Below are 24,847 nucleotides of genomic sequence, written 5' to 3'. Positions count from 1 at the left end.
CCTTCCTCGCAAACAGAAGGCCGCCCACGCAAACCAACATGCCATTTATTTCCGGGGGTGGCCTTCGGTTTGCGAGGAAAGGGCTTACACAGTTTTGTTTACAAAAGCTTATAGGCCCTTTTCAATTAATGATCGAGAATTAATCATTTTACCATGCTTCTGCGTTAATTTTCCCTCAGACGTCACTCTTAATGGTACCTAATATCGATCGGAAATTACGCATAATCTTAGTTCCGTTAATTGTTAGCAAAGAGCAGTGCTGTCAAACATGTATGTTACCTCTACGGTTTACGGTTACGCTATTCAAGAATTTTTCGAGTAAAAATATTCTCATCCACTAAGTAAACCTTTTTTGCATATGTTGAGTTAAATTCCACTCAATTTTAGGTTAATCTCATTGGCCGAGTACGAGTACTAGTGTACTCATAGCATGAGCATGAGCATGATTGACCGCCCACGGTTGTTACTCTGTTATTGCCAGACCAGCTGTAATTACACAGAGAACCAATAGATGATGCTTGGGCCTAGCAATCATCCTCAATGTGTAAAAATTGGTGATCTCAAACTAAGCAATACCAGCGCCGGCCGCGCCCGAACACAGGTCAAGAAAGGAAGGGGTAGGAATGTGTTGACGAGACACTCGCTTTGATGGAAGCCGAGAACACCTCTGCACTTCCACGAAGAATCACTGGGATATTGGGTAATTGGGTTGGGTTTGCAGCAGGGTTCGTTCGCGAAGGAGCTTGAGATTGAACCCACGGTCTTCTGCTCAGTAAGCAAAAACATTTGCCACTAGGCAGACGAGCTCCTTTTTAATCATCGAGTTGCTGTTATTACCATGTAGTCATGTTAACAAATAAGACGATTGACGAATCTTGAATGTGGATGGGCTTGAAATTAGATTCATGATGTTTTACTCAGTAAGCAAAACCGGTTGCTCTAAGGTCACCGAGCCCCTCATATCACATTATAGCGTTACTCAAGTTTTTATAACTATTCAAACCCGGCACCGACGACAACGAAAAGTTTTACAAAATACACGATAAATAAGCGATCTTACCATACATTTTTAATATGAAAGGACCTGGGACCGCGTTTATCTGCTCAGTAAGCAAGCCACTGCAACCGACGATCTTTGAAATCCTAAAACTAAAAGCTACGAAAGAGTACTTAGGCCTTCATTAAGATCCACTTTCACGCGACGTTCAATGTTTCGATTTTCTCTTTAAGCATGGTTCAGGTAATCATAACAAGCTATGACCGACGTGACGATTGTTTAAGACCTGGTTAAACAAGCTATTCAAATGAAATTACGGTCTAGAATTTCACTTGGCATGTAATGAACAACAGAAATACGCGATAGTTCATATTTTTAGCAACTACGACGGCGCCCACGACAACGACAACAGTGAATTTGTAACTTACCATTTGTCTAGGATATAACACCTTTGCCCGGCACCTCCACTGGTTCTTCATGTCCGCTATCTGTCACTGTCTGCAAAAATACCTAATAGCAATTACCTTTTTTGTAATACTTCCTGCATTTCCATGGTCATCTGGGAGGAGGGTCGCATCTAGTGCTTTCCCCAGGAACCGTTCACGGCCACCAGCTACCGCCCGTCCAGTCTTGGGCGTATCCAGCGAGGCATCCTTCAGCTTACTCACAATCTCCGGCGCTCAATGCAAATCGCAGGCACACTTACGCTAGTTACAAAAAAAAAACACCCGTGCAAAGAAACGGATCCAATAAACGTCACTCACGTGAAAGTACACCCGTCGTCGTCGAACGGCAAAAAAAGGAATCGGTGGGCAATTTTGTGATACGGATTTTCACAATCAACCGGGAATGCACGAATTTCACCACACCCAACTGCGAAACACGTCCAGAAGCACTTTTGGTACACTTTCGTTCGAAAACGCTTAATTTTTCTCAAAAATAGTTGCGAGTGAACCAACATCATCACCGCGTAAATAAACTCTGCCGAGTATTAGCATAGAGGTAACTCTAAGACCACTGGGTTCCGAAGAAAATCATTATTATTTTTGGCTCACTCAGTACCAGAACAACGGTCCCAAGCAGTCCCAAGCTATTTCACTCACCCCTGCATGTTCTGCATGAATCCACACACCCCTGATGTTATCTGTCAAACTTTCATAGCGAATCAAAACAAACATAGTGTAGTAATAGAATTTCAACTAGAATAGGGTACGTTAATCGTTTGCTTGGGACCAATAGGCTACTAAAGTGGTAAACCAATTTAAAATCGTTAGTTTCGTATTGATTGTTGGTATTAGTGTACTCATAGTCTAAAAAGACGTTTTGCGTTTTTCAAGCAGATATTTGGGAAACATTTTACTCACTTTCTACTATTTTGAGAAAAATCCTACTCAATTTTGGGTTTGTCTCATCGGCCGTGCATGGAGTTTAACGATGTTACAACCGTCACATCCCCAAACGATCTGAAGCAAAACGTACAGGGTTACTTCCACTCACTTGCTATAAAAAAAATTGTGTTTCCGAATTATGAAAACATTAGATGTTATAATGATAATTAGTACTTGTTAGTTACAAGTCGTGAAGTATGTGTTTGCCACATTAAACCTGTCAATATTGCTTTCAGTGCGTCACAATCAGCGATTTAACGATTCGTGAGCGCTCACTCAGAGTGAACGCTGGCGAATCATAAGATCGTCGATTGTAACGCTCTGAAATCGAAATTGACAGGTTTTATGAGTCAAACACATCCTCTACACCCTCTTCTTGTTACTTACAAGTACAACATATAATTATATCATCTAATGAGCTCATAATTTTGAAAACCATTGTTTTATAGCAAGTGAGTGGAAGCAACCCTGCAGGTAAGGTTTTTTATTACCTCACAACCGGTCGTCTCTATCAATAGTCATAGCAAGCAAGCACGCGATTGGTTGATTGCGGCCTAAAGTTTTGATCAGTATTCAATGGTTTACTAACCATAAATTACTATAAACATTATACCAACAAAATCTTACCTCAACTCTGAATCAAAGGGTGTGAAAAAAATTTAAATCCATCCCAAAATGGCAGAGTTATAGGCATTTAAAACCTAACACTGTGTTAGTACACAATTTTTTGATTTGCACCCCAATAGATTGAACCGTCATCCGACATGTAATCGCTGCAGTACCAAACATCACGCGTTTTAGAGCATCTCCACCGTTGCAACTATCTGTGATCATTGTTTTACTACAATTGGCACCATGAAAAGTTTTCAACAATTTCCCGTGTGTTAAAAGATGCGGTGTTCGAGAACAAACCAGTGGTATTTGAGACGCGGAATTTGGTAAAATCTATCTGATTATAAATGATTTATTGCTACCTTATTCAGCCAGCAACGTTTACAAATCGTATCCTGTGACTTTACCTTCCCATTAACAAGCCACTAAACTCCTGTAATATTTATGAGAGGTCGTAGAGTTCTCTGCATCTCTCTTAAGTAAGTGATCAACTAAAAATGTTTTCCAATCCCCAGTAATTGCAAGGACGTGGCCAGGCCAGTTCTCGTTTGTTGAAGAGTGTAAAATAGAGTGATGCAAAATTTAAAATTTTCGCTCCACAATACTTGAACGATTCCAAATCGGATCCTGACTAACCTCTCAAAATGTGAACCCATTTGGTGAGAAACTGAGATGGCACAAACCATTTGAAGTTTGTATAGGAATTACTATGGTAAAACCAAGATTTTTGTTCATGTCTATCTAATAATTCACCATATCTGTCTGCTTCAAAAGCTTTCAACTGTGCTTGTAGGAAATACACTTTTTGATTAAAAGCAAAAATCGACAGTTATCAATGGTTCAATGCACTGATGTCTTATGATCATGCTCAATCAACTGCTCAGCAGGTGGTGTTTCTGGGGCGTTGAATAGGACAAAAAATCATGGCTACTATGTCAGTCCGCATCGTGCTTTCTTGCCGTGCGGATCTATTTGCTTTTTGCTGAAGGAAGTGTTACTACTACCTAAAGCTACAACAAATTTAAACAGCACTTTTCAGTGCTCAACCTGTAAAAATTTTCTACCTTGTTCAACTCTTATTCCTCTTCGATCCTTGTTTGGACCCTACCCGAGGTAATCCTTCTTGGATATCGATTTGGAAAATTCCTCTTCGATCCTTCAGATTCTTATAGTCATCTGCTTGGAAGTCGATTTGGATAAAAAATTTACTGCCGCCATGGCGCCTAAACGCAAAAGAAAGGGGCAAACTCTTGACCCCCCTTCTGAAGAAATTAATTTGAGTAATCAATTTGATTTGCTCACGGATGATGAGAATGATCCATCATCCAAGAAAAATTCTAGTAAACTTTCCCGGCTTAATGCCAAGAAGGAAAAGATTCCCCCTATTGTGATAACCACTACCGATTTCCATGCTCTTCGCATGGAACTTTTGAATTTCGTGAAAGTTAAGTTTTCACTACAAATTGGACGTCGGGGTGAATGCCGTGTATTGGCTAAAACCTTGGACGGATTTAAATGTCTTCTCAAGTATCTTACTGAGAAGAAACACAATTTTTTTACTTACGACACCAAAACTGAACGTGTGTTCAAGGTTGTCATGAAAGGACTGCCCAGTGGTGAATCCCTGGATCAGATCAAAGATGAACTGGCAAAATTACTTGGAGTTGTGCCACTCCAAGTAATCAAAATGAAAATGAAATCCCGTCCTGGCGATTCGCGCAACGGGATTTCTAATGATTTTTATTTAGTTCACTTCAAATCTAGTGAACTAAACAACCTTAAGGCCTTAGAAAAAGCTAGCCTTATGCTCCATGTCCGAGTGAAGTGGGAACACTTCAGGAAGACTGGAGGAAATTTCCAAAACCTCACCCAGTGCCGGAAGTGCCAGGGATGGGGTCACGGAACTAAAAATTGCTACATGCCAGCTAAATGCATGAATTGTGGTGATTCCTCTCACGCAAAGGACGACTGTCCTGTGAAGAAAGATCCTAAGAAATTTAAATGTTCAAATTGTGGTGAAAACCACAAATCCAATTTTTGGGAATGTAAGACTCGCAAAGCGATCCTACAATCTCGTTCTAACCGTCAGGTAGGAAACGCTCCACGTTTCCGACCAGGTACAAATTCCTCTGTTGTTAACAACGGTCAGCGAGGAACAAATTCTACATTCGTACCCGTAGGTACAAATATCTCCCCTGCTTCAAATGTTTCATCTGTACCTACTCCCCTCGCTGCTAACAATGTTCAGCGAGTTAATGGAGCTACCTATGCTGCTATTGCAGCGGGTAGAAATCAAAATACTAACCACCGTTCTAACGGAAATTTTGACAATTTTGACTTAGGAAGCATTACTGCTCCTAAAATGGAATTTTTACAGAATTCATTAATTGACATGATTTCTGATATGCTTAAATCTAACTCCATGTTTGATGCTATTCAAACTGGAGTAAAATTTGCAAATAATATTGTCATGACTTTAAAATTCAGTAATGGATTTTAAAGCATTAAATATTGTAAATTGGAATGCTCGATCTCTTAAAGATAATGAAGACGAGCTATTTAACTTTTTGAGAGTTCATAACGTGCATATTGCCGTTATAACTGAAACGTTCCTTAAACCTGCCCATAAGGTTAAGAAGGACGCAAATTACTTGATTTTTAGAAATGATCGTCTTGATGGACCCTGTGGTGGCGTTGCCATCATTATTCATAGACGAATTAAACATAAAATTCTTTCTTCATTTGAAACCAAAGTTTTTGAAACTTTGGGAGTTTCTGTTGAAACAAAATTTGGACAACTTACGTTTATAGCTGCCTATTTGCCATTCCAATGCGTAGGCCAGCAAAAGAATTTTCTCAAGGGTGACCTCCAGAAACTTACCCGTCATAGGTCTAAATTCTTCATTATTGGTGATTTTAATGCAAAACACCGCTCATGGAATAATGCTCAAAGCAATTCCTATGGTAATATTCTGTTTGATGATTGTTCTGCAGGTTATTACACTATTCAATATCCAAACAGCCCAACATGCTTTTCTTCTGCAAGAAATCCCTCCACTATTGATTTGGTCTTAACTGATTCATGTCAACTTTGTAGCCAATTGGTTACCCATGCTGACTTCGGTTCTGATCACCTTCCAGTAACTTTTGAAATATCCCAAGAAATAATTTATAATCCCAACAGCTCTACTTTCAATTACCATAGAGCTGATTGGGAGCAGTATCGAACATTTATGGAATATAACTTCGATCCAAACATTCCTTTGCAAACCAAAGATGAAATTAATTATGCTCTTGAATCTCTGACTACTTCTATAGTTGAAGCAAGAGCTGCCTCAGTACCAAAATGCGAGGTTAAATTCGATTCAATTATAATAGACGATGATCTTCAGCTCTTGATCCGTCTTAAAAATGTCCGTAGGAGACAATATCAAAGAACACGCGATCCTGCCATGAAAGTTATCTGGCGGGATTTGCAAAAACAAATTAAAAAGCGATTCTCTGCCCTGAGGAACAAAACTTTTGAAAATAATATTTTTAAATTAGACCCGAGTTCCAAACCTTTTTGGAAACTCACAAAAATTTTGAAAAAACCTCAAAAGCCTATTCCAGCGCTTAAAGAAGGTGGTAAAATTTTGATCACAAATTTGGAAAAAGCTCAGAAACTTGCTAAGCAATTCGAGAGTTCCCATAATTTCAGTTTGGGTCTTACTAGTCCTATTGAGAATAAGGTTGCTCGGGATTTTCTGAATATTTTCTCTCGGGAAAATATTTTTGATGATTCCTGGGGGACTGATTTGGACGAAGCAAGGTCTATAACTAAAAATTTTCAAAATATGAAAGCTCCAGGTGATGATGGAATTTTCTATATCCTCATCAAAAAACTCCCAGAGAGTACCTTGTCTTTCTTGGTAAAATTATTTAACAGATGTTTCCATTTGGCATACTTTCCTGATAAATGGAAAAATGCAAAAGTTGTTCCAATTTTGAAGCCGGATAAAAATCCAGCTGAAGCTTCTAGCTACCGTCCAATAAGTTTGCTTTCTTCAATAAGTAAACTTTTTGAAAAGATAATTTTGAATAGAATGATGCTTCACATCAATACGAACTCAATTTTTGCAGATGAGCAGTTTGGATTTCGCCATGGGCATTCAACTACTCATCAACTCTTAAGAGTTAACAATTTAATTCGTTCAAACAAATCTGAAGGCTACTCAACTGGAGTTGCTCTTCTAGACATAGAAAAAGCATTCGACAATGTTTGGCATGAAGGTTTGATTGCTAAATTGAAAAAGTTTAATTTTCCACTTTATATTATGAAATTAGTTCAAAATTATTTAACTGACAGAACTCTGCAGGTAAATTATCAAAATTCCAAATCTAATCGACTACCTGTTAGGGCAGGAGTTCCTCAGGGTAAAGGGTGTCCACGATGAAATTGCCACACACAAAATTGATTCGCAAAATTCGAGTTTTCATCCGATTGCCATAAAATTTTCAGGGATTGAGAAATAACTATCAAACTTCATTTTACCATTTTACTCGTATTTTATTTACAGTCCATACGCAAATGCCCGCACCTTGGCCTTAACCCCGGCCATAAGATTCTGCACAACCTGTGAATCAACCGTTATTTGCATGTAAACCCATACTTTCTTCAGTTCCTCGACTGTCTTCACTACCTTAGGTCGTTTAAGAAGGTGCTGCTTCATAATCGCCCAGTACTTCTCGATGGGGCGGAGCTCCGGAGTGTTGGGAGGGTTGAACATTTTCGGCACGAAATTGACCTTATTGTCCGCATACCACTTCAGCACGTCCTTGGAGTAGTGGCATGAGGCCAAATCCGGCCAGAAGATTGTTGGGACGTTGTGGGCCTTCAGGAGAGGAAGCAGCCGCTTCTGGAGGCACTCTTTTATGTACACCTGTCCGTTCATCGTGTCCTGGGTCACGAAAGGTGCACTCCGCTTCCCGCACGTGCAGATGGCTTGCCAAACCAGGAATTTCTTCGCAAATTTGGACATCTTCTGAGTGCGGACATGCTCCGGAACGCTGAACTTATCCTTGGCTGTGAAAAACAGGTGGCCGGGGATCTGTTTGAAGTCGGCCTTCACATATGTTTCGTCGTCCATGATGCAGCATTCAACTTTCGTCAGCATGTTGAGGTACAACTTCCTGGCACGGGTTTTGGCGGACTTTTTCTGCTTCTCGTCGCGATTAGGGGCCTTTTGTACCTTGAACGTTCGAAGCCCAGCCTTAGTTTTGGCCTTCTGGACAAAACTTCGGCTTAGGTGCAGCTTCTTAGCCACATCCCTAACGGAGGCGTTCGGATTTCGGTTGAAGGCCCCAACTACGCGGTTGTGATTTTTGGTGTTGTACGGAATACTTTTTCCTTCACTTCTGGGTTTCCGATCGGTGGTCAACCGTTCCTCGAACCGCTTAATCACTCGCGACACCGTGGAATTCGCGATTCCCAACGTTTTAGCGATGGAACGATGCGAGAGATCCTTGTTCTCGTGATGAATGCGCAAGATTTTATCACGCACGAGCTGTTCTTTCGACTCCATTTCCGCGAGTTTTGATCACAGGACTTTAAAACTTGCAGGATGTAAATAATGCACTATGAACTAAATCCACCCAAATTTTCATTAAATTCTACCCAACGGTTAAAAAGTTAGAGCAATTTCATAGTGTGGCAATTTCATCGTGGACACCCTTTAGCATTCTTGGGCCTATATTGTATAACATTTTCACTTCGGACCTCCCTGATTTGCCTCAGGGTTGCCACAAATCTTTGTTCGCTGATGACACAGGCATTTCCGCTAAAGGAAGAAGTCTACGTGTTATTTGCAGCAGACTGCAGAAAAGTTTAGATATTTTCTCTTCTTATTTACAAAAATGGAAGATTTCTCCCAACGCTTCCAAAACTCAACTTATAATATTTCCACATAAGCCTAGATCTTCCTTTTTGAAACCTAGTAGTAGTCACATAGTCACTATGAACGGAGTTCCAATTTCCTGGTCAAACCAAGTGAAATATCTTGGATTAATACTTGACCATAAATTAACTTTTAAAGATCACATTGAGGGCATTCAAGCCAAATGTAACAAATATATAAAATGTTTGTATCCTCTTATTAACAGGAAATCCAAACTTTGCCTGACGAATAAACTTCTAATATTTAAACAAGTTTTTAGACCGGCCATGCTTTACGCTGTGCCAATATGGTCTAGTTGCTGCACTACCAGGAAAAAAGCACTTCAAAGGATTCAGAACAAAATTCTGAAAATGATTTTGAAGTTGCCTCCCTGGTACAGTACAACCGAAGTACATAGAATTTCGAATGTTGAGACTTTAGCACAAATGTCCAACAAAATAATTAATAATTTCAGGCAAAAATCGTTGCAATCCTCAATTGCAACGATTAATTCCCTTTATACTTAGATAAGATTTAGTTTTAGTTTTTAGTTTTAAGATATCAATTGTTATACTGACATGCAGGTTAAAAAACCTGTTTAAAATACTGAATTGCCAAGACATGAACAATGTAAAAACACTTAGATATATATCATAACAATTAAGGCTGGTACGTTACTGCAGTAACTGGAGCACCTAGGTTAAAATGAAATGTAATTTATTTTGAATTTAGAACAAATAAAGAGTTAAAAAAAAAAAAAAAAAAAAAAAAATGGCTACTATGTCACACTGCAAAATACAGTGTTGCCTACAGAGCAGCTGCTTAATCATGTTATAAGTTTACCAATCTCTTAAATAATTAATAACTTTTTACAGTCTCGTTTTACATAGAAACGATCTTCAGCAAAGTTGTAGCTGAGAAAGAATGGCTATCGAACTGTTTCGCAGCTCAATATGGAAAAAGACTAGAAGGCAATGAACAAAAAGTTGAGATTTCCCATATTAATTTACATGTAAACTTCAAATGGCTTGTGCGAAGTCTGTTTCTAACCAAATGAATTGTAACTTTGGGAAGCTAATCAGGACCCGATTTGAAACCATTTAAGCACTGTGGAGCGAAAAAGACAAATTTGGCATCAGTCTAGTGTAAAACCTCCGTTTAAGAGGCCCCCATTTCAGTCTATATGGTAACGAACGGAGGTGGCACTACTCTCATACAATGATCTAGAACTTGTACCACATACGAATTTGTGCAACCAGCTTAATGCGAATGCGAATGGAGTGGAGCTTGATGAATGACGATAGGATGCGGGTCTGCTCATAGCACATTTGATGCAGAATGATTGTGGTAGGGTTACGGTATGTAATGTGGGTCTAGTCCTTTCATTCGGCCTATCACGCAAATAAATAATTAATTAAGGAATATTACACAAAAAATAAGGAAAATATTGATCACTGATGGTTGATAAATGTGTACCACACACAAATCAATTTATATCACAACATTTCAATACATTTTCAGCTCTCGTAAGTAATAAAACTGGTTGAGAATATCACAATGTTCGGAGTTTTTAGCCACCATGACTTATAAGGTTAAGATGGGAAGGTTGACTGACGATCATCAAATGGCCTGATTATGGCATTTATTGATTGGAATTACCTGATAATACACACTAGACGTAAAACTTACAGTTGCTGTTTGAATATTTTATGTTTATTTTAATTGTTTAACAACGTTTTCACAAGTAAAACATGGACCCAACTTTAGGGACACATTTCTTTTCTATGTTCCTAACTATGGCCCATGAAATTCATTTGACAGCATATAGCAATAAGAGTAACGTCAACAATGTTGTTTTGCATTTGGATGATAAGGAACGAACAGGAAGGGAGATTTTTTCTGCCAAACCTGTATAATGAACATCACAATGTTCTGATTTAGATATTCTGCGGTCAAAAGACGATAAGCGAAATTTTTAATTTTTAATTTTTAAATTGAGTGATTTAATGTAGTTTTCGTAAAATTTTCTCTAAGAAATGTTTTGAGGAATGAAGAGCATTAAGTTAACAGTGATAGTGATAAAAAAAATACATCAGAAAACGTTACCAAGAGCGTTTTTTTGAGGATCAAACAAGATAGGACGAAGTTGCATCCATAAATAGACCCAATTTGGGGACAATAGACCCATATTACATACATTTCCCTCGTGAGTTATTGTCTTAAAAAAAGTAAGTTTTTCAACTTTTCGTGGTTTCTGATAGCAAACGACATGATAAGCATATCTAAGCATACCATTTAGCAGTAGAATATCGTTTGCAGGTAAATTCATTGATGAGTTATGATTAAAAACGTAATCGATGGCTGCATATTAGACCGAGGTTAGGGACGTATACCCTATGTTATTAAAATTACGGTCACTTTAAAATTGCAGCAAACTGAACGTGCCTCCTGGTATAACATTTGCTTCAAAATTCCACCAACACATTATGGCAACACAAGCGCTTCATCTAAACTCGAAACAAATATCATACATGCACAATGGAAAAAATGACATCGAGATCTTGCTATAGAACACATATTCCACAGTACCTGTCAAGATATTTTTTCGTAATCATCGCTACAGATAGTAATATAGTACCATTCAATTAGATTTGACTTCTCAAATATAGAACAATCTTGCCCCAGAAGCTGCTGAAGCTGAACCACTTCATGTAAAGCAAGTTCAAAAATCTATCTTTGGCGGGTTGATACCGGTTTAACGCCAACGTCCGACAGAGCTTCGCCATTGTACTTGATATCTGCTGGTGTACCGTAAACAGAGTCAACAGCTGGCAATTGCGCCATTAGGTAATTAACTGTGACACGTTTCTCTAACCGAGTAACATTTCTTACTTCTTGTCTTGAATCCGATTATCGTTCAATAGTGGGCTGTTCTTGCGCAACTTGGAAGTTGTTCGAATGCTTGGCGATTCGATGAATAATCCCGATCGTAAGATTGATCTCCAGGCATAATTAACTCATTACTCAAATTCGTGCATCCCGAGTCATCGAACTCCTACATATTAGATACCCATCATGCATGTTAATTTCTCAAGTGATCACTCATTGCATCATTCCCGGTCGTGGTGCGAAGAAGACATGCATTAGAATGTTTCGGCCCCCTGTCGGGGTGGTCCCATAAATTATCGACAACTGTCAAAACATTGCACCATTTCGATGAATTACTGTGCGGAGGAGAAGCAGAAGTAAACAATTCAAACGAGGGATAACAGAATAATAATCGTCTGCCGTCAAGCCTGCCATATAAGAGGATCCGTAATGATCGGAAATGATGACACACGAGATGGGCACTCTCTGCTGAACAATGAATCCCACTTAATTTTTCATTCTTCTAATCCCATGGTTTATGCGCGTCTCATAATACAATCTGCATTCATATTGTGCATTTGCTGGTGCAACGACTTGGGTTGGTCTTTTCTCTTGTTTATGCATAGGACTTACGTTCTAGAATCTAGAAGACGGGGCGGCACAGGATGATTGTTGTAAACATTTCTATAGATTCTCGCAGTCGCATTGTACTGGTGAGATTGTTCATATGCGATTACAGTACATACAGAAGACACCGTCGGGTCACTTGGATGCTGTCACGCAACAAATAATGTTACCACAATGAAATCTCGAGTAACATTTGAAATGGGCCTATGTCCAAAACGTAAACAAATCGGGTTTTGATACCATTCCTTAGCACTGCTTGATAGCTACTAATCGTGTAGGAAAGTTCCGCATAATCGAGAAAAATCATTAAAAATAACTCGATTTTCGAAACGGCCGATCAACGAAATTTTTCGATTCATTAATAGGCCCGCACGCTAAAACGGCCAACCATTCATTTATTTCATTTCATTGATAAGCCTAGTGACGTAGAAGGGCCGATGATTGAAAAATTTCAAACCAAAGCTAGCAAAGGGCCTACCATTTCTGATGACAAGCACAACGGCTTAACAAAAAGGGCCTATCCATTGAAAAATCACAAAAAAAGGCTTATTAATTTATGAAATTATATTGTTATCGATTTTCATATAATTTTGAAAGCTTTTCGCATATTTTGGATGTTGTATACTGAGATACAGTAACTATTGTTATTGCGAACAATATAAATGCCTAAAATACTTCAATTTTCTTAAATATGAATTGAATAATGGCGGTCAAAATTTAAAATTCATTTTCTGGTTTGTTTACGTTTTGGACATCGGCCCATTTCAAATGTTACTCTAGAAATATGATTAATACACAAGCGAAGAAAGGAGGAAGCGGACGACCATTTGAACCAACTGTCAGTCAGCTGATGTCATCGTGTGCCGTTGCTGATCGTTATAACGGAAATGCTGGACTGTGGAATGTTTTCATTTCTTGAAAATTCTTATTTAACGATTACAATACTCGACGATTTAACTAAACATTATTTTTCATATTTCCTCTATTTTCAGGTAAGTTCCCATGAGTAAATCATCCCGTACAACCGCAACGAGAAATCCGTTGCTACCATTTATTACATTGGGGTTCAGTAAGTCACATTTCTCTATAAATAAATTACATACTTCTGACGGCTGCCTCGACACACATTCTCAACACGGACGCAGAAAACGTTCAAATTAGGTGTAAGCGTATTTCTTCCGTCTGAAAAAGAAAAGTGACTAAGTTCATCCCTCGGTTGACAGTTGTAATATCCAGAGAGCGTCTCAGTGCGCCGCGTGCAACTGAAAAATGGCTCATGTTGTACATTTACCAAATGTCACTGGATTTGAGTAATGCGTAACCACGACAAAAAAAGGGAGCGACACGTCTGCTATGATCAGTATGTGGTGGCCGTCGTCGTTTTCGTCGTTTGCATAGTCATCGTATGGTGATTTAAATACTTCCCGTTGTAGACACCCGTGTCGCTTCGGGTCGCCAGGGAAGCAGAAGCATGGAAATGAAATTATAAAAAAATCAAACGAATGTTAAAAAGAAGCCGAAGATAAGACTGAAGAAGCATATACGGCAACAATGAAAATTGTGTTCTTCTGATATGCTACTTGTTGTCTGCTCAGTGTAGTGGCCGGATATTGTGTTCTGCTTTACGTTAGCCAAGCTTGCTGACACTCAAAGTATGCGAGAAATTTTGACCTCAAATCAAACCTTTTGAATTTGACACATGCTTTGATTGAATTTGACTTGTCGTATTGCAACTTTTAATCATCGTAGTACCATACACGCAAAACAAATGTCTCTGCCATCCAACGTAAGGCTGGATTTATTACATTCTCTGCATATGTGTTTCAAACAACAAATTTAATGATTTTCTAGGTGCAATACAATTTGGGGAAACAAACTTTGTTCGAAAAATAACCTAACATAAAAATATCAAAATTTGTTTTAAAACCTTCCGGCGACCACATTACAGAATCTTTTTTTTTTCGTATGCGGAAAAAAACAGTTATGCAAATCTGTAATAGAATCTTACATTTCTCGGTTGGGTGTATCTACCTTCCCCCTTTTATTTCGCATAATATGTCCACGTGCGTGAAATTACCTCTTGTTCCATCAGCACGCTGCAAAACAAACGAGTAGAGATAAGCAGCGGATGGTACAAATAACACATATCTTTTACAACACAATTTTGAGTAAGAAATTGTGTAGCTCAAAAAAAAATCAGATGCGACCGTGACAGGACTCGAACCTGCAATCTTCGGATCCGAAGTCCGACGCCTTCTCCATTAGGCCACACGGCCACCGATGAAGTTGAGTCGCTTACAACACTCCAGTAGCTGGGGGCAATTTGAAGTTTTGTATGGATTCTTTAATGGGGGATTTATGACTCGTCAAGGTTTATAATGAATGCGAATGGAGTGAAATGTATATTGTGTACAAGATAACAGAGATTTATCTTTCTCGATATTGTGCTGTGGTGGATTTAGGCAAGGTTGTTTCGACTCATTTCGCTACAAAAAATGTCTCAATGAATGATGCAATCATTGGGAGACATTCCATAATTACGTGGGCATTTAGGGGGGAGGCGAGGGAGTATTGAAAATTTGCTTTCGTTTTCTTACATGGACACTACGTGTTGCCCGAACAAATTGCACTACACTTTCTTTTAGCGGTGGAAACTATCGGTTCCAGATCAGCTCAAGCTGGAATATTTTTTTTCTTGTTTAGTGTGTGCACGTTTTAACTAATTAAGGTAGACTTACAATTTAGTGTAGGCTTCGTAGTTTAGGATTAGATCCAATTTGATTTCCATGAGTAGGGTACCCGAGCAAAGTTAGAGATCAAATTGAAATCAGAATTTGCTGTTATGATGTAACTTACTTTGAATACTCCATTTGATCTCATTTTGGTTGACTTAACGGTTAACACATCAAAAATGAGAGCAAAATTTTACACTGTTGAAGCAAACGGAAAACTAATCCTGCTTTCAATGAAATCAATTTGATTACTGATTTTGCATTCATAATGTTTGACTGAATACGGGCCTGGTGTAAATGGTTAGCATCCAAGCTTCTCACGCTGAAAGACTTGAGCTCAAATGTCACCTCGGGTTGGTTGCGAATGACCTAAAATTAACACAAAACAATTAAACAATAATCGTTAGTTCAACGACAGATAAGCTTAACTTAAATCTTAAACAAGACGTTAACAGCAGAACTTCAAGTTAAGTTGCTTTCATTTAAAATGTCTTGACTGCATAATGAAAGCACAATATGATATCAGACTAATGTCGTGACAATTGAAATCAAAATGAGTATTCATTATGATAGGAACTGCAATCTTTAATATCGATTTGCTTTCATTTTGTTAACCGACTTTGCTCGGGTATAGTTTAAGATTTAGCAGCTAATTAAATTCGAACGCTACGAGAATCCGCATAATCACCATGATTCAATAATTGCCTGTTTGGATCAATTTTAGGTAAAGTTCAGCATATAAATAGAATAATCAATTTATAGCTTACGTTTAAAGATTAGTTCGCCGTTCACACGCGCTTTTTCCTTTACCTCTTTTTACCTGTCATTCATCACTTCTGTCATCGGCCGCCGCTGTCAACGTCCACCGGTGCTATCGGTTAGATGACCATTGCTACACTCAACAAATTTGTCACATAAATTTCACTGGAAAAAAACACGTAACCTTCAGATATTAAGAATTGTCTGTAAAGTACATGACCTTAATAAAATTTATTACAAACAGTATTAAAAGCAATGTAATATGCTTTGAAACTTAGATGAATATATATATATATATATGTTTCAAATGAATTTCATGTAAGATAATTTCACTTAGATTCTACATGAATTTATAGTGGGAAAATTTCTGAGTGGTGATGGCACAAACAAAACCTAACATGGCGTCCAAACGGGTCATTGCTGACGAGTTGTTGCTGCATTCACAAATACCATTGGATTTGTTGAATTTTCTGATAAGTATGATGTTTTATTTTTGTCATGATATACCATTTATTTATGGTATGTTTTTAGAACGAGGAATTGACGGACGAGGAATGATCTTACCTTAAATGTGTCGCCCCCCTCGGGTATAACCGAGGGGGCGACACATTTAAATCTCAATTTTAGATGCTCAAAAAATCTCACACTACCGAATCATTCTTCGAAAAATCTTCTTGGATTTCTCGCATCTACTTGCATCGCGCATCATCTTTTTGCAGGAAATCTACAGTAGCGTCATCAATCGTCTTTCTATCTACTCAGCGTGTGAGCTGCTAGCCACAGCAAAACACAATCTTTCCTGCAGCGTAGATAGAGTCGTCCCCCTCGGGTATAACGGGCAGTCTTGGAAATGTAATGTTTCTATATTATAAAAACATTTATTTTTTGTTTTTTGTTTTTATATCTGCATCAACATTGTGGCCCCAATGATGGTTAGTTGACACTACTAACTGTCATGTACATAATAAAACATTTAGTAACATCTAAAAACTACTCGTTACGATTTGTTTTCCAAGAAAATGGAGCGGTAAATTTTCGTCGCAGTAACTCACGTGACATGTGAAAGTCAAACACAGATGCAACTCGGTTGAATAATCTTTCAAGACCGATGATAGCGCTATGCAAGCCGTACACACTTAGAAAAATTCAGGTAAATTTAGGTGCTCTGAGACTGACATATACGAGCGTCAATTTTGACATGAAATTGTGTCATATCAAACGTACTTTTCATCTAGTAACGAACTTTTGAGTCTCGGAGCACTTAATTTTACATAACATGTTTGTTTACGTCTCTTCCTTTATGGCAAAGATGGATTCCGTCACGTGTAAAATTAGGTATTTCTAAGTGTCTAGTTAGTTCTAATGAGTGGCAATCGAAGCATCTGGTTGTTTCTCAAGAACCTAGGCTGCACATTGATGTTTATTTGTTCCAATAAAGCTGGGCAATCAACTCGATTCTGCAGAACATCAGCGACAAACATAGCTCTTAGAGTGTCGCGACGAGTGTTGAGAGGTCCTAGGTGTATTAATAAAATACGTTCCTCATAAGGAGACAGATTAAAAGGAATACGCCACGGTAATCGCCGAAGTGCGTAGCGAATGAATCTGCGTTGAACTGACTCGATTCGCTCAACTACATTATGATAAAAAGGGTTCCAGACAGCTGCACCATATTATAATGTAGATCGTATAACGATTTAAGGCGGTACACGTCAGTGAAATCCTTAGCCACAGACAAACAGACATAACTCTTAGAAGAAAATTCTTAAAAAAATATCGTCAAGCGTATTTTGCATGCGCACTAGCACCATCTATCATCCACATTCCCAAGCAATGTTTTGCAACCGGAGCATCCCTCGAGCATGCAATTTGTTCACTAGTTGTTTTTCCCTTATTCTGTCAACGCGTCAGCTGTGTTGAATGAAAACAAAACAGATGAAAGTCAGTGATGTCGGTTATACGAATTTTTTCGAAGATCTATAGAAATGATTGAATTCTGCAGAAATACGGATCCGTAGGAAAAATACTCAGAAGCTAAGACTTTTTTTTAGGGATTTGTTTTGTTTGCTTAGCGTGCTTTTTCTTTTGCTGGAAACAAGTTTTTATAGAAGGTAATGTATCACTTATTTATGTCCTTTCTACCACCGCTTATCACTACAATGTGTACACAGAAAAAAAAAATTATCAATCAATGATATTCATGGTGAAGTATTGAACATCAATAACTGATAAAAGTTGATTGAATATTACAGTAATCAACATGATTTGTTCTAGAATTCTGTGTACATCGTACAACGTAATATTAGGAACGGAATGACTAATGTGCAGCAGTTTTGATGTAATAATAAACAACCTTTTTTCTGTATTCGTCAGATGTGGTATATGTCTCCAGTGGGATACCTTGACCACTTATCATTTTCGAGAGCTGACATCTACTAACTAGACGTGAAAAAGAACTGGAATCACTGATAAGTTAGAAATGTGGTGGCTTGCTCAATGCTTCAGTGGCGCCACCATGACAAATGCAAGCACATTCCCAAACTAAAAGATTATTTGCAATCAATGTGATTGTGAGTGTTACGTCTGTTTGTCTGTGCCTTAGCTTTTTTTATATCTTTATTAAAGAGAGAGTGCCTTAGCTATCCTAAAGATAAACCCAAAAGATCTGGACGCTTTGTCTACCATGAATGAAATGTGCAGTTTGAACGTCAGTTGTGAGTCGAGGTCCATGCGGTTCAAGTCACACCAGTCACTGCATCTATCAATCTGATTTTGTACAAACATAGCGTCAGCATGCGTTTAAATCTTGAGAAAAATCTTAAGATCATCAGCGACAGACAAACGAGGTTTCTCTAGCACAACGTTCACATCATTGAAATAAATTAAGAAAATTATAAGCCCGAGGTGACTTCCTTGAGGAATACCTGATGTTGCTGGGAAAGCGATCGAATTGCAATCCTCAATAGACACACTGAGTTGGTGTTTGATAAGATACGACTGGAACCAAGATAGTAGACATCCATTAATCCATAGCCGTTCCAATTTAGCGATGGTGATAGCGTGATTGATCTTGTCAAATGCTGCTGATAGGTCGGTGTAGATTACATCGGTCGGATGTCGCTCAACTAGGTTTCTCGTAACGTACGAGTTGAAGCATAGCAGGTTAGTAGTCGTTGATCGGTTGGAACCGAATCCGTGTTGGTCTTCATGGAGATACCACCGACAAACCGACATGAAATTTAAACTTAACTCTTGATCAAGAATCCATAACGTACGATTCAAATGTGCAGCGATCCCATCTGTCAAAACCATAGTTAGTGTTTTATCTAGATAAAAATAATTTGTCCGAAATAGATTAGACACGAACCAACTCATAAATATTTTCCGCGAACACGGCGGCAGATGTCAGTTTTGTTTTTTCATCAGAAATTTCTTTGTAATTTGTAAGATCATTCATGTCGGTTTGTCGGTGGAGATACTGCTTACAGTGCGATAACGGTGGCTCCATAACAACTAATTCGAAGAGTTTTGAGATAGCGCATAGCGAGGTGATTCCACGGTAGTTGTCTACATCCTTCTAGTATGCTAGTAAGCTTGTATGCCCTTTTCACATGTTGTTTTTGAATTGATCAGTCCACGAAGATCTGTTGCTCTCTTCTCTCACTCGTAAATTTTGACACTTTTGAGTGGTTTACTTTGCACGGGTGAACTTTTGTTCATCTACTGAAAAAAAAATCACACAATTGCGGTGCCCTGTTTACTAAAAAAGAACACATAAATAATCAGTCCGTATCGTGCTCTTATGCCGTGCGGATTTATTTGCTTTTTGCTGAAGGAAGTGTTACTACTACCTAAAGCTACAACAAATTTAAACAGCACTTTGTTTGACTCTTATTCCTCTTCGATCCTTGTTTGAACCCTACCCGAGGTAATCCTTCTTGGATATCGATTTGGAAAAATCCTCTTCGATCCTTCAGATTCTTATAGTAATCTGCTTGGAAATCTATTTGGAGAAACGTTTTACTGCCGCCATGGCGCCTAAGCGCCAAAGAAAAGGGCAACCTCTTGATTCCCTTCTGATGAAATTAATTTGAGCGATCAATTTGATTTACTCACGGATGATGAGAATGATCCATCATCCAGGAAAAATTCTACTAAACTTTCCCGGCTTAATGCCAATAAGGAAAAGATTCCCCCTATTGTGATAACCACTTCTGATTTCCATGCTCTTCGCACGGAACTTTTGAGCTTCGTGAAAATTAAGTTTTCACTACAAATTGGACGTCGGGGTGAATGCCGTGTATTGGACGGATTCAAATGTCTTCTCAAGTATCTTACTGAGAAGCAGCATATTTTTTTACTTACGACACCAAAGCTGAACGTGTGTTCAAGGTTTTCATGAAAGGACTGCCCAGTGGTGAATCCCTGGATCAGATCAAAGATGAACTGGTAAAATTACTTGGAGTTGTGCCACTCCAAGTAATCAAAATGAAAATGAAATCCCGTCCTGGCGATTCGCGCAACGGGATTTCTAATGATTTTTATTTAGTTCACTTCAAGTCTAGTGAACTAAACAACCTTAAGGCCTTAGAAAAAGCTAGCTTTATGCTCCATGTCCGAGTGAAGTGGGAACACTTCAGGAAGACTGGAGGAAATTTCCAAAACCTTACACAGTGAACAAATAAGTACCAGGGATGGGGTCACGGAACATAAAATTGCTACATGCCAGCTAAAAGCATGAATTGTGGTGATTCATCTCACGCAAAGGACGACTGTCCTGTGAAGGAAGATCATAAGAAATTTAAATGTTCAAATTGTGGTGAAAACCACAAATCCAATTTTTGGGAATGTAAGACTCGCAAAGCGATCCCACAATCTAGTTCTATGCGACAGCTAGGAAACGCTCCACGTTTCCGATCAGGTACAAATTCCTCTGCTGTTAACCACGGTCAACGAGGAACAAATTCTACATTCGTACCCCTAGGTACAAATATCACCCCTGCTTCAAATGTTTCATCTGTACCTACTCCCCTCGCAGCAAACAATGTTCAGCGAGTTAATGGAGCTACCTATGCTGCTATTGCAGCGGGTAGAAAACAAAATACTAACCAACGTAATTCTAACGGAAATTTTGAAAATTTTGACTTACGAAGCATTACTGCTTCTAAAATGGATTTTTTACAGAAATCATTGATTGAAATGATTACTGATATGTTTGCAGCTAACTCCATGTTTGATACTATTCAAACTGGAGTAAAATTTGCAAAAAATATTGTCATGACTTTAAAATTCAGTAATGGATTTTAAAGCATTAAATATTTTAAATTGGAATGCTATTTCTCTTAAAGATAATGAAGAATAGCTATTTAACCTTCATAACGTGCATATTGCCGTTATAATTGAAACGTTCCTTAAATCTGACCATAAGGTTAAGAGGGACGCAAATTATTTCATTTATAGAAATGATCGTCTTGATGGAGCCGGTGGTGGCGATGCCATCATTGTTCATAGACGAATCAAACATAAAAATCGTTCTTAATTTGAAATCAAAGTTTTTCAAACTTTGGGAGTTTCTGTTGATACAAAATTTGGACAACTTACGTTTATAGCTGCCTATTTGCCATTCCAATGCGTAGGCCAGCAAAAGAATTTTCTCAAGGGTGATCTTCAGCAGGGTTGCTTCCACTCACTTGCTATAAAAAAATAATTTCCTGAATTTTGAAATCATTAGATGTTATAATGATATTTTGTTCTTGTAAGATACTAGAAGAGGTTGATAGGCAAGTGTTTGACTCATAAAACCTGTAAATTTCGCTACCAGAGTGTTACAATCAGCGATCTTACGATTCGTGAGCGTTCACTCAGAGTGAGCGCTCGCGAGTCGTAAAATCGCTGATTGTGACTATCTGAAAGGTTTGATGTGTCAAACACTTGCCTTTCAATTAGAGATGAACTAGCCTAAGGCTAAAAATCTCTTTAATAAAGAATTAAAAAAAAAACTTGCCTTTCAACCTCTACTTGTATCTTACAAGTACAAAATATGATTATAAAATCTAATGATTTTAAAATTCCGAAAATCATGTTTTTATAGCAAGTGAGTGAAAGCAAGATCTTCAGAAACTTACCCGTCATAGGTCTAAACTCTTCATTATTGGAGATTTTAATGCAAAACACCGCTCATGGAATAATGCTCAAAGCAATTCCAATGGTAATATTCTGTTTGATGATTGTTCTGCAAGTTATTACTCTATTCAATATTCAAACAGCCCAGCATGCTTTTCTTCAGCAAGAAATCCCTCAACTAATGATTTAGTCTTAACTGATTCATATCAACTTTGTAGCCAATTGCTGACTTCGGTTCTGATCACCTTCCAGTAACTTTTGAAATATCCCAAGAAATAATTTCTAATCCCCAAAATATAGCTTCAATCCAAACATTCCTTTGCAAACCAAAGATGAAATTAATTATGCTCTTGAATTTCTGACTACTTCTTTAGTTGAAGCAAGAGCTGCCTCAGTATCAAAATGCGAATTTTAAATTCGATTCAATAATGATAGACGACGATCTTCAGCTCTTGATCCGTCTGAAAAATGTCCGTAGGAGACAATCTCAAAGAACACGCGCTCCTGCCATGAAAGTTATCTGGAGGGATTTGCAAAAATAAATTAAAAGGCGATTCTTTGCCCTGAGGAACAAAACTTTTGAAAATAATGTTTCGAAATTAGACCCGAGTTCCAAACCCTTTTGAAACTCACAAAATTTTTGAAAAACCTCAAAAGCCTATTCCAGCGCTTAAAAAAGGTGGTAAAATTTTGATCACAAATTTGGAAAAAAGCTCAGAAACTTGCTAAGCAATTCGAGAGTTCCCATAATTTCAGTTTGGGTCTTACTAGTCCTATTGGGAATCAGGTTGCTCGGGATTATCTGAATATTTTCTCTCGGGAAAATATTTTTGATGATTCCTGGGGGACTGTTTTGGACGAAGTAAGGTTTATAACTAAAAAGTTTCATAATATGAAAGCTCCAGGTGATGATGAAATTTTTTATATCCTCATAAAAAAAACTCCCAGAGAGTACCTTGGTTACTTGGTCAAATTATTAAACAAATGTTTTCATTTGGCATACTCTTCTGATAAATGTAAAAATGCTAAAGTTGTTCCAATTTTGAAGCCGGATAAAAATCCAGCTGAAGCTTGTAGCTACCATCCAATAAGTTTGTTTCTGCAAAAAGTAAACTTTTTGAAAAGATAATTATAAATAGAATGATGTTTCACATCAATACGAACTCAATTTTTTGCAGATGAGCAGTTTGGATTTCGCCATGGGGACTCATCAACTCTTAAGAGTTACCAATTTAATTCGTTCAAACAAATCTGAAGGCTGCTCAACTGGAGTTGCTGTACTAGACATAGAAACAGAATTCGACAGTGTTTGGCATGAAGATTCGATTGTCAATTTGAAAAAGTTTAATTTTCCACTCTATGTTATGAAATTAGTTCAAAATTATTGAACTGGCAATACAGAAATTATCAAAATTCCAAATATGAACGACTACCTTTTAAAACAGTCCCTCAGGGTAGCATTCTTGGGCCTATATTGTATAACATCTTTACTTCGAACCTCCCTGATTTGCCTCATGGTTGCCACAAATCTTTGTTCGCTGATAACACAGGCATTTCCGCTAAATGAAGAAGTCTTCATGCATTGGCGTAGCCAGAAAATTTTACTGGAGGGGGGCTAGGTGGGGCCTGTGACATTTTTTTTTTGTTTTGTTGAACTACGGTTAAATAGAAACTCTTGAAATGCTATCCAATCAACAGGCGTCAAGGCTATTTATTATTTTATTTTCCTGTTGGATACATTTCCACTTCGTCCAATAATATGTCCTATTATGGCGAGGTTGCTATTATTTTAATGATGGAACATTAAATTTAATTATAATTATTTCAAAACAAGCATATTTTCCAGATCTCCAGGATTTTAAGGATCTCATACTTAAGAAAATGCTCATGTTAAGTGATTCTGCGAGATAATTCCATGAATTTTGTTACTAGACTTTTTCAGATTTTCTATATTCAATCATTAATTAAATCACAGTCATAAGTACCAAAATTAAATTGAAGGACATTCAATTTATAATTATAAAATATCTGGCTTTGAAATAAGATAGTGTGCACATAGCATAAATTTCAATCATTTTGGACTTAGCAAAATGTTCAAAATATATGTCAATGAATAATTCTCAAAATTCTGAAAGTTAAAATGAAAATAGATTTGAGATCTCAAACCGATATGTTTTCAAGATTTTGTAACTAAAAAATAAATTTTTCTGATACAGCTTGTAAGTACAAATTCTTCGAATTCAAATTTAAATAAAAGTTTGCGAAATTTGATCAATTATCATAATTTTAAGACTTATATAAAATAGCAAGCTAATTCCTAGGATGTAATTTCTTAAAAAATTTAATACATGAATATTAAAGAAAAATGAATTGAGAATTTTAATAATTATATATTATGTTTGTCAATATAGAAAATTAAGAAATAATCAAAAATTTCGAGCTCATGGACCAGCTTCGAATCTCCCGGTCTTCAAAATAAAATCGTAATTAAAGACCGTGGAAAACATACCTAGATTCATTTCGAGAGGAAATTAGGGCTTTCCTGATTACGGAGTTAGATAAAAAATCAAAAATAAGTCCAAAATTTAACCTTAATTCTAGCGGCGCCGTGGTGTAGTGGTAAGCGTGATTGCCCCTCTCATCCCAGCAGGCCTGAGTTCAATCCCAGTCGGCGCCGCCGGGATTTTCTGAGGCATAACATCTCTGATCATGTCTTCCTTCGGAAGGGAAGTAAAGCCGTTGGTCCACGGTTCATAAGTTGATGGGTCGATAGGTAGGGTCCAGGTGTGTGAGCTGCTGCCTCCCTAGCGTTGGTAGCATTGGAGC

The 24,847-nt window shown here is 37.8% G+C and overlaps 1 protein-coding gene and 1 non-coding gene across 5 annotated transcripts in view; one reads left to right on the top strand and one right to left on the bottom strand.

Annotated features, from left to right (window-relative positions):
• LOC135707343 (matrix metalloproteinase-2-like) overlaps nt 1–24,847 on the top strand; it is a 961,657-nt gene that overhangs the window by 98,896 nt on the left and 837,914 nt on the right. The gene's annotated exons all lie outside the window — the stretch shown is intronic.
• Nucleotides 14,611–14,683, bottom strand: TRNAR-UCG (transfer RNA arginine (anticodon UCG)). Its single transcript has one exon. It is a non-coding gene; the product is annotated as a tRNA-Arg (tRNA).

Source organism: Ochlerotatus camptorhynchus, unplaced genomic scaffold (assembly GCF_037179485.1).
Source record: "Ochlerotatus camptorhynchus isolate MF236.1 unplaced genomic scaffold, CSIRO-AGI_Acam_v1.1 ptg000308l, whole genome shotgun sequence".
Taxonomy (NCBI): domain Eukaryota; kingdom Metazoa; phylum Arthropoda; class Insecta; order Diptera; family Culicidae; genus Ochlerotatus; species Ochlerotatus camptorhynchus.
The sequence above is the reverse complement of the archived record's forward strand: the minus strand, read 5'-3'. Positions and strand labels throughout refer to the sequence as shown.